The following is a 12295-nucleotide window of genomic DNA, read 5'->3' as shown; positions in this document are numbered from 1 at the left end:
AGGCCAACACTCATTCGTTCGTTTATTCTTCTCTACATTTAAAATTATTAACAGCCCTGTAATATACAACTAGCCTGAAGCTTAAAAATACAGACATTCATCTATCTCATTTTAATTTTTTTTTTGCATGTGTATGCAATATTTATTATTATTATTTTGAATTTACTTTTATTTTTTTATTTTTTAATTTTTGCATATGTGCTCCAGTGTGCAACTCTTGACGACTTGCATTGTAATTTATTCGACGGGTTATTGTGTTGAATAACAAAAAAAATATACTTCCTTAGTAAAAATTTCTTTGGTCAGTGGTTTCTTTAGTAGTCAACGTCGCTATTCACGTCATGTCAGCAAGGGTCCTGACCATCCACATAAATTTAACAAACTTTTTAATTGCATTTTTTATTCAGTTAATATATAAATATGAATTTAAAAATTAATTTAATGCATTTTATGATTAATTTTTTCATCTAAAATCGATCCTTTAATTTTTAATCATTAAAAAACAAAATTATTAGTTAATATTTATTTAAATATCTAACAATGATTTTAATTTCTTGTTTTATTATGTAAATAAGTTTAGTTTTTAATTTATTTTATAGTCTTGTTTTTTTATTTCATAGACAGGTGAACAGGTTTTTTTATTCAAAGTCAAAATAATAATGCACGCGTATAGACTAGACAAAAATTTGCAACTTTTGACCCTCTAGATTTGTTGTTTATTTTTTTTTATTCTTAAAACATCTGTTCTATGTCAGACAAATTAACCCTGCAAGCACCTTGCAAGCGAGATTCTATTTTTTTTTTTTTAATGCTCAAATCCATCCGGCTAATAAAACTTTTTAAAATAACCCTCGGCTACTTTTAAGAACACGCGTATTTTATATTTTGCTATTTTAACTTTTTAAAAATAATTTTTTTAAATGCTTCATGTTGTATATGTGTAAATTTTATATATATTTTTTTTTTTATAGTTTAGTTAATTATCATTGTTTGTGTATTCCCGTATGTTTATTTTTTTTTTATTTTAATGTTTTTAAACAATTATGACGCACTGATATGTTAAACACCTTTCAAGAATAACGTATTTTTTTTTAAATAGCAAAATCAAGATAAAAATAATTTATATATAAAAAAAAACGATAGAATCAAAAAATATGTGCGTACGCACAATCAATACAGACAAAATATTTATTTCGAATATAGTATATATATCTAAATAAAATATATATAAACTTTCACAAGAATAATTTATAAAATATAAAAAAATTAAGTGAAAAAAAAAAATTTAGTCAGACAGCCAACTGTGGCACCAAAAAAAAAAAAAAAAAAAAAAAACTCAAAGCAATATTTATAATTAAAAAGTAGTAAAATATTTGAATAAACAATATCATCATAATTTTAACATAACATTCCAGGACTCGTTAAATCAACGTGAAATACGTTGCAAACTGGAAACGACTGCGAAAACCAAGCACCCTCTGTAAACGTGTTTCATCCTTTTTTTTTTTTTTCATATTATTTTTAAAAAAATATATATATATGTGTATTTTTTTTTTGCACAAAAAGGGAATCCTGTTTAGGATTCAACACCACCGCAACGATAGGTTATTCCGGTTTTAGGGGGCCCAGTATGCGTCACAAAAATTTATGTTTCTCATGAGGATCCTCATGGCAAAGTTGTTAACTATTATGTACTCTGTATATATCGCAAATACAATGATGAATAAAAATTTTTTTTTTTTTACATTTCTGGGTAAAATGTAAATTATTATATTTATTTTTCATGTCAAAAAAAATAAAATAAAATAACGAATAATTTGGCGGTATATGGTAATAAACTTGCTCGCAATTTCATCAGGGTCACAGAGTTATTTTTTTGCAAAAATATATATTCTCATCAGTTACGTAAAAAAAAAAAAAATTCTATTATCAACAGATGTATAATAATATTTTTTTATTTTATTTATATTGAATGAAAGAAAAAAAAAAAGAAAAAATTGTTATAAAAATAAAGAGTAAAAGCTGGTATAATATTGATCAGGTATTTATAAATGTTGATGCTCCAAGTATCCCGTAGTTTTACGATCTAAAAATCGAGAGAGACTTTACAACTTTACCAGAATAAAAAAAATACCAAACTATCAGGGATGAGTTGTATTACGGTACTCGAGGATAAATTGCAAATTTCAAATTGTATATAGCCACTTGTGTTTTGAAGGATACACACTTATTTATGAATAGCGTATTTTTAAAATATTTGCATTTATTGAAATAAATAAATTATCAATTAAATATAGATGTTACATTTGAATATTAATGACTATTATTATTTATTTCATTTAAATATACAAATAATAATTATTACGTATTGTAATTTTAATTTTTTACTGGTATATTTATATATGCAAAACGTGGGAAATAATATGGGGTTTGTAAAAATTTAGGGTCCTGCAATTATTATATGATATATGTAAATATAATACACATAATTTGTACGACTTGTTTTTTACTTGTGTAAACTATTATTATTATTTTTTTCAAGCACATACAGTATTATTGCAACACGTGGTATTTAATTAGCTTTTTTTCTGTAAATTTAATTCAAGCAATTTTTCATTGTTAAAATATTGTCAATGAAAATAGTATATAAATTAAATTAAAAAACAAAATTTTAATTTATTTGTTATTAATTTTTTGAGTATATTAACATTTGAGCTTATTTTTAAATTTCTTTTTGGCTGATTACATTGTTTGTTTGTTCAGAATGATAGAATACCCCTATATCACTGCCAGACAGTAAAAAATATATTTATCAACAAAGTAAAAAAAATAAATAAATGAAAAAAAAAAACTGTTATTTATATTATTATACGTTAAATTATTATTTATAAATATATTTTTTTTAATTTAAAATATTAATGTATAAGTCTAAGTAATTTTGTGGGTCATAAAACTGGCCTCGTGCTAAAAGAAACACACAATGTCATTGCGATTTAAAAATTTTTTTTTTAATTTATATATATAACCAATATAACGCACATATTTGTTGTTAATATTCTGTGCCAAAAATACGTATGATCAATGTGAATATTATTTTTAAAAAATAATAATATTTTTATATCAAGTTTAATAAAAAAAATTTAAACAACAAATGAAAAAATATATAAAAACTTGAAAAAATAATTTTTATCTTGCTGTGAAATCTAAAAAAGAATATAATTTTTTTATTTTTGATGATTTTTTTTTGTTGTTCGCAGAAATAGTATATAAAATTGTTGTTGACTCAAGATAACTGCATTGTTAAAAAAAAGGAAAAAAAAAAAAAATACATATATTCCGACAGTAAATATAAAAATGAAGAAAAAATAAAAAATAAATGAGGACAAATATGTTATCACACAAAAAATTTAAAGAGGGTTATAAGCAACGTAATTTAAGTATCCAATAAAGTCAAAATGAATTGAGTGTTGAGTTAGATAATCAACGATGCCAAATAATCAGGAAGAAAATAAACAGCTATTTTCACATCATGATTTTTAAAATATACTTAAATTTTCAAATGTCTGGATATATATTGGACAACAGCCAGGTTGACAATATTATCCATCAGATTTATTTATATTATTTTTTTTTTTTCAACTTGTATGAATTATTTTTCATTTGGTTTTTTTATAAATATATTCAAAAACATTTAGTGAAAGACAAAATATATATAGTCTATCGTATTTTACAAATTTAGAAAATGTTTATTAAAAAATAAAATTATCTCTTTGTATATTAAATAGTAGGATTTATTTATTTTTTTATATTTTGCAATTGACTTTATTGAAAAACATAATTAAACCAAAATAAAAGTGTCCTAAAAGTTAATAATTATTAGAATTTTTTATTTTTTGTTTTAATAATTTTTAAGTATAGATTTGTGATGTGTTTTTTTAAAAAAACGCACTTGAAACAAAAAAGAAGATGAAATTTCTGAGGATGAAACTCAGCTTTGGTTTCTATGACAACAGACGTGCAAAAAAGTCCATTGATACTATCAAACTATATACATACATGAATCTCACAAATACACAAGCAAAAAAATACCAAAACTTTTTCATTAAAAAAAAAAATCTTCTTTTTATTTATTTATTCATTTTTTTATTCTCATTTCGGTATATAAAAGAAATTTAAATATTTTTTATTCAAATATATCTTCATGTGGGTGTTAACCCATGCAAAACTCATCATTTTTATCGATGCATCTTCATCTTTTAAAGACATCTTCATATTTATCAAACAAAACGAAAAAAAAAAAAACATTCAAAATTCCAGTGAATGAATTTTTTGGAGCGAATATAAATAATTTTTTAAATGAAAGATCAATTGTAAAATATATTTTTAAAAATCTAATTAATTTTAATGATTTTTTCAATTTAAAAATTTGTCTTTCAAAAGCTAAAAATATATATAAATATAAATTAGAAGATTTTGCTCGTTTTTTTTTTTTTTGTTTTAAACAACTTTGAATGACAGTTTTATTAATAATTATGATTGCTTTTTATTTCGAAGCCACTCACTTAATCAGTTAATATATTATATACAAGTATACTAAATGAATTTAAGAAGATAATAAAAATTATTATTTATACAGTAGAAAAATTTAATTAACAATATATATTTTCTGTCAATGGAAAACTTGTTAATGGTCTTGTCAAAAAATAAAAAACAAATAAAATAAATTAGGAGGTAATAATAGACTATATATATCAAAACCTTGAACTTGTATTTAATTTTTTTTTAAAACTAAATTTGTCTAAATAAATTTGGAGTATTTAATAAAAAAATTTATCAACAAATGTTTTCATCAACTTTAAACTTCACTAATTTCATAATTAAAAAAAAAAACATTAATTTTTTTTCATAAATAAATATAAGCTATACAGATATGTATTTTTTTTTTTCAAGAAATAATTTTTCTTCTTTACGTAACAAGTGAATACAAAACACTGTAACAAAAAAAAAAAATTTGACTCTTGGTATAAACGGCTAATTAGAGGATGCAAAAAAATAAATAAAATAAGCCAATGCTCTTTCCACGAAAAATATAAGAGTTCAATGATAATGAAAAATAAAAAAATTAGGGGCAAATAAAAAAAATTATTTTACACAAGCTCTTTGACTTGCAGAAAAAAAAAAAAATTTCACATATGTGTTTAGTAATGTACACAGCCCACACATGAACCTACAAACAAAGTTCTCAACTTTGTTTACATAAACCATGCTGTTTTGCAATAAAAACAATTTCCAAAAATATTTTTTTTATGAATAATTATAATTCATTGATTTACCCCTTTCAATAATTATCATTTTTATTTTTCTTTCATATTAAATTTTATTATTTAAACAAAGTGATATATTATTTTTTAATTATCGAAAAGGAAAAATAAAAACAAAATAAATAATAAATAATATGTGCGTAGGTGTTTGAATGAGGTGATTGTACTTTTGTTTAAATTAAAATTGATAATAATTATAATATTTATTTTGATGATGATGATGATGATGATAAAATAGTATTTTATTGAAATAATTAATTTGGATAGCTTTGAATATATCTATAGTGATACACATTATTAATATTGAAACATTGAACTGTGAGCTTTTTTAACTTTTTTTTTGTTATTTATTATTTATTTTTTTTTTAGTTTTTGGGGTGGGGCACAGTTAACCAAACGTGTGGAGGAGTGGCGTCTGCGTCTACGACCTTGGTCGGGGTCGTATCAAGGTCGTGATGATGGTCGGGTTTAGCCGACAAACTTCGTACGCAAGTCCCAAGCATGAAAGATCAATGCCAGGGTCAATGCCATACACGCGATATAAATTTCATCAAAATCCATAAATACTATTATAAAATCCATCATCAACATCATCAACATCATCATCATCTTCATCATCAAAAACAACTTATACTTGTCAATATGTATTATCATATATTTTTGTTTTTATAAATTCACGCATGAAAATTTACACCGCCTTTTAATATCAAATTTTGAGCTTTTTTGTTAAGTATGAAAAAAAAATTTCTCTCTCTTATATATATTCCTGGTTATCTGATTTTTTTTTACTATATCATATTCTTTTTTTTTTGGTTAATAAATGTTAAACGCCCTCAATTCTGTTTTATTTTTTTTTTGCTCAAAGGCAAAGCGTACGAAATTGCTGCTGTTTTTATCGGTCATGAAAATCAGAGTTTCGTGGAACTCATGGCATCGACCAGAGCACATACATTGGATTTTTATCTGATAAATAAGTTTGGGCTTTAATATTGCTGGAAGCTTGTAAAACAATATTTTGATTATATTAAATTTTTATATAGAATAAAAAAAAAAATTATATACATCAATATCATAAAACTTATATGATTTTTAAGAATTAACTGAATTTAAGAGTTTATTTTTTTATATAAAATATTCTACAATTATTATTATTATTAATAAATAATAAATGACTTTTTTTTTTTTTAATAATATCATTAGTGAGATAAATTAATAATATTTATAATTAAAATTTTTATCAATATTATTTTGTTTCCTTGTAGTTTTTATCAAAAATATAAAAAAATAAAAAAAATTTGTGAGTTAATTTAATTATTCATGTTTTCATAATTTTATTGTATTTATAACGCAATAAATTTAAAATAAAATTTAAATTACTGTTGCAGTTATAAACACGAGATAAAAAAAATTTTAAAAAAAATAAAAAAAATTGATGTGGCAATGGCACTGCTATCACACATTATGAGGTTATCAGCTTTGATTGTGACCAGTACAAATGATAACCTTGAGTCTCAATTTTTTAATATTCATTAACAACACTAATAGCCAAAAAATCAAATTAATAAAATTATTTTAAATTAACATTATATTAATAAAACGTTAAAGAAAGTTATAAAAATAAATAAAAAAACAAACAAACATTAAAAACAAATTTAAAAAAAAAAAGTATATTTTAAAAATTTTATGTTATATTAATTTCAACGTCGACGACCTGAAAAAATGCTTTTACAAATGTTATCTTATCACGCAAAAATAATAAAAGGATGATTACATTATTAGTAAGGAATTTAATGTATATAAATGAAAAACATCCATGCATCATCATCAAAAATAAATAAATAAAAATATTTAAAATGCATATATGATAATGTCCTTGATTGTTAATTTAAATATTCAACTGAACTTTAACGAACCCTTCTGATAGGTATGAATAAATTATTAATCTTTTTGACATTGTAATTTATTTTTAAAAAGGTCATACAAGTCCCTTAACATTTACACACACACAAACACACATGAAAGTATCTTGACCTACTCCAAGTAACTTCCGTGGGCCAGTCAAACAGGACGCGATTAATTCACTGTACCATTATCGAAAATTTCGTGAGCCATGAAAGTAACAATTTTATTCGTGTAATTAAAAAAAAAATAAAAATAGATAAAATAAATTTTATTTTTATATGCATACACAAAATTAATATGATTAAATTTTTTTTCATTTATTTTATTTTTTTTTATCGTGAATTTAAAGGATAATTTAATTATTTTGTTTTTTATTTTTTTGAGGTGTTAATGCAAGATGTGAATTTACTGAGTTTATGAAAAAAATCAATCGAGCTTATTTCGTTTCTCTTGTTGGTCCCTGGTAAAACGAAAAATATTTTTGACGCAGACTCCAAGTCGTCGCTCTATTATATACTTATATTCTCAAGTGTCTGATAAATGTGCTTTTTGAATTTAATAAAACATGATTATTTATATTAAATATTCACTGATTAATTTTTTTTTTTATTTTGGGTATTATTTTTGTAGCAAATTTTTAGGGTAAAAAAGATAATCAAAAATTTCTCTGTCACGGTCAAATAAAGCCTAGGTCGGGAATAATCATATAATTCCGTTTTTTTTTTTTTTTATTTTTGTTTCAGCGAATTTTTTCCGACAAAATTTATAAATTAAAACTCATTTTTTATTATTTTTATTAATGTAAATTAATTATATTTAGTTAATTTTTTTTTAACATGTTGGTGGGTGATTAATTGAATTTTTTTGTGGGAGTTAAATTGACCCTGAGTTAAAAAATTAAATATGAATTGAAAAGATTTTTTTTAATAATAAGAATAATTGATGGAAAATTTTTATGTTTAAACTGCGCGTGTTATAATAATTTTAATGTTTTGTGCAATTAAGTAAAAAAAAAGTCATTAGTAGATATACAGACGAAATGAAATTATTTGTCAAGGTTGGTGAACACACTGGCACCAAAATATATATTTTTTTTAAATTTCATGTTAATACCATACGAAAAAGAAAGCATTGATTCAATTTATAAAATTATTTAAACAATTAAAATATATAATTAAAACTCATTAAGAAAAAATATTTAAAATTATTTAAAAACAATTTATCATTATACATAAGTACTATATATATCTTTAGAATTTTTATGCAAAATTTATGTAAAATTGTTTTTAGATGATTTGTCAATGACACATGTCAAGCGTCTCATTTCAAATATGCCAGTCTTTCTAGATGATAAAACGACGTCCGGTTCAAGCAAAAAAATATAAAAAAAAAAAAACTTATGACTCGATTCATTATAAGAATAAGACAATTTTAAAAAAAAAAAAACTAAAGAGACAAAATTCAAGTCATATAACCAGTCTTTAGCTATAGATCTTTTTGTCTTTTATTATTTTCCTTCCAAATTATTAATATAATTCTTAAAATATATCTATTATTTATTATAAAAAACAATAGAAAAAAAAGTAGCTTAATTATAAATTTTCAAAAAATAAGCTTGATAAAATAAAAATACAAAAAAAGCTCAAATCAAACTATGAATGTTTTTGAACTTGATTATTTGTTTGATTGTGAATTTGATAAATAAAATTATATACAATATATATTATAAAAATATAACATTGTTGTAAATGATAAATATATATAGAAAGTATAAAATAAAGTTCGCGCGAGGGCAAATTGTTACTGATATATACATATATGTTACCTCAAGTGGCTATAGTTATGTAACGAGGTCAGTTGCGCCTGGTTTTTCTGACGCATTTGCCAGCTTTTGCAGACGTTTTGTGATGCCGCAGCACCAATGACACTATATATATACATCACAACATTGTATGTACAATATAATGAAGAAGAAAATCAAGAAAAGCTATTTGCTAATGCACTAGCATACTTTAAAATTAAAAAATCAACAATATCATGCGGATAAAGTCGTTTAACAATTAACATCAATGAAAATGTTTTATATTATGATTATTATTCATAAAATTTATTAGCTATTTTAACAAATGCAAATAGTGATAAATTAATGGTAAGATTTTTTAGATTTATTGAATGTGTCTTGAATTTTTTTGCATGTTTTTAATGTATATTGTAAATATTTTAAAATTACTAAATTTGTTGGTCAACAACATTCTTGGCTTTGGGATTTTCTTTTTTAATTTTAAAACAGCTATTTATACGAGAAATTATTCACCTGGTGCATGACTTTTTAATGAGTCAACTTAGACATCGTCAGATATCCGTCAAAATTTTAAAAATTCAGGGGAAATTAATTATTGAAATTTATTTTTTGAAGAACACTTATTTATATATATTTAAAAAAAAAAAACAGGGAATTTTGAGACAGTTAATTTACTGTTGGTATGGATTTGAAATTTCTATTGGAAATTTTTTTTTTAAATTTATAGTCCGTATTTTTTAAAACTATATGTTAATTTGTCTCGTAAAAAAAAAATTTTTCAAGTATGAAAATTAATGATTTATTTTTTTTCAACATCATTATTCAACACTTGACAATTTATTTAACCGGAAATTTTTATGATTCATACTTTTCGTTTTTTTTTTTTCGTTGAATAATAATTAATATTTATTGAAACGAAAACACAAAAAAAATTTTCATAACTTTGTTTTAATATTGGAAATATAAAATTTTAAAATACACTATGTATTTTTTACTTATATATTTATTTAACAAAAATATATTGCGACTTAAATTTAAACCGAATATCAAATTTTCAATCTTTTGACGATAATAATTATGTATTAAACTATGTAAAAAAAAGGCATACAGACTAAAAAAAATTAAATATGGTTGACCTCTTGTTTCATATGCATCTATAGCTACTAAGTTTCATTTTGGTGCGATTTACGTAATCGACAACATTACACAGCATTAAAAAAAATAAAAGAACATTTTATTGTCACAAAATTGCAATTGATTTTACGATTTTCATCAAGTATAAAAATAAAAATGAAATTTACTTTTATTTATATTTAAACATTATAAAACTTTAAAAAGTTTCTTTTTAAATATTATTATTATTATTATTTTGATTCAACAAATTTAAACTTGTAAAAAAAGAAAATTTTTATAATTTATCTTTTAAAATATACGTTTGATGATGGAAAAAAAAATATATAAAAAATGAGGTAAAACTTTCACAATAATGTGACTGTATAAATTTTTGATCAGTTAAATAATAACTGTAATGTAAATTAAATTATTTGATATTAATCAGTAATTATAAAAGTTGAATTATCAAGACAAGTTTACGATGTAATGAAACAAGTTGAATTTTTTTTTTTTTTTTTTCGTTTTTTTTCTCACAGTGAAAAGGAATGAAGAAGTTACTGACCTACATATATCAGACAAACATTTTATTAACATCCGTTTATTTATATTTATTATTATTATTTTTATCCTCATTTTTTTTGTTGTAAAACTCATGACCAATTATGTTGACTTTCACCGAGTTTAAATTCACATACACACGTGGTTAAAATATTTTCAATGATTTTTTTTTTAATATAAAATCTACCCTCTCTAAATAATTAATGCATAATTTATAATTTAAAAAAATTTAATAAAAATTATTGAATTATTAAAAAAAATAAAAAATATTTAAATAAAAAATTTCAACAGTCAATGAATAACTTGTTGTTATATTAATCAGCAATAATGTAATTTATGAAAATTCATTCACGTAATGATGATGATGATCGATAAGGTCTTTAGCCTTAGTTATGCATAGTTAATCAATTTTTAAATAATGACATTAGTGGTGTGTCAAGAGGTGAAGGAAAAACCAAAGTAAACACCGATAGAAAATTTAAAAAACAAATTATAAAATAAAAAATCTACACTTAATTATCAAGATTAATTAAAAAATATAAATAATGATTTAATTAAACATAAAAAAAAGAAGAAGACATGTGTGTGTGTGTGTATAGGAGGAGAGACAGAGAGAGAGAAATTTAAAATTGTACTTGTCAAGTTTGTAATGGTGCAACAACAGTTCAAGGCTTATCTTATTTAGCATATGTGTAATTGTATTATACGTATATATATATTCACCGACATAAATATATATACATAAGACAGTGCAGTCACTCTATTTGAAGGCAAATATCAGTGTAGAACAAATTACGTCATCTTGACTAATGCCCGAGTTATATAAACCCCCATACACACATCATAATCATCATCATGTACTAATATAAAAAAAATTGTATATATATATACATATATGTGCCACTGACTCTTCAAGTTTTACCCCTCTCATTTTTTTATCTCTCTCATGTACATATTACTTCAATGTCTCTCCTTATAATCTTTATCGTCTCAACAACTGCATCAATGTACTTTTACATTTATATATATAATATAATGTCTATTGAGTCTATCTATACTAATTCCTTTTTTTTCTTAATACATTTCAATACTTTTAATAATAAATTTTAGTTATTTAATTTTTTCCTTGACTTTGACTTGCAAATTTTATCAATTAAATATTTTTAATTCATTATCTAAATAATTTTCCTTTCACGTAAGAAAACTATTCAGTTTTTTTTTCGTTTAAATAAATGAAATTGTTTGGTTTTTTTTCAAGATAAATATATTATTATGTAATTAATAAGTTGAGTAATAATATGGGGAGGGGGGGATTTTTTTCTTCTTTTTACATTTTATCATATATGAATTTTTAATATTAAAAATACCGGAAGATTTTAGTCTGGGAACAATATATGATTTGAATATAACAAGATACTTCCTGTAATACTTTCCTAACGCCTCGATTGTGATGATACAGAAAAAAGAACAGTTAATTAAACAATACTGCAAGCTGATGACACGTATAATATTTTTAGAATAATAGTATTAATAATGTGGATTTTCATTATTAGTTTATTTATTTTTTTAAATTTTATTTCTTGAATCAATTGAAGCCAGG

At 22.3% G+C, this 12295-nt stretch overlaps 1 protein-coding gene across 1 annotated transcript in view; it reads right to left on the bottom strand.

Moving 5' to 3' along the window:
• The window catches only part of LOC122852479 (ecdysone receptor-like), a 74414-nt gene that overhangs the window by 60176 nt on the left and 1943 nt on the right, over positions 1-12295 (bottom strand). The window lies entirely within an intron of this gene.

The sequence above is a fragment of the Aphidius gifuensis genome, linkage group LG3 (genome assembly GCF_014905175.1).
Source record: "Aphidius gifuensis isolate YNYX2018 linkage group LG3, ASM1490517v1, whole genome shotgun sequence".
Lineage (NCBI taxonomy): Eukaryota > Metazoa > Arthropoda > Insecta > Hymenoptera > Braconidae > Aphidius > Aphidius gifuensis.
The sequence above is the reverse complement of the archived record's forward strand: the minus strand, read 5'-3'. Positions and strand labels throughout refer to the sequence as shown.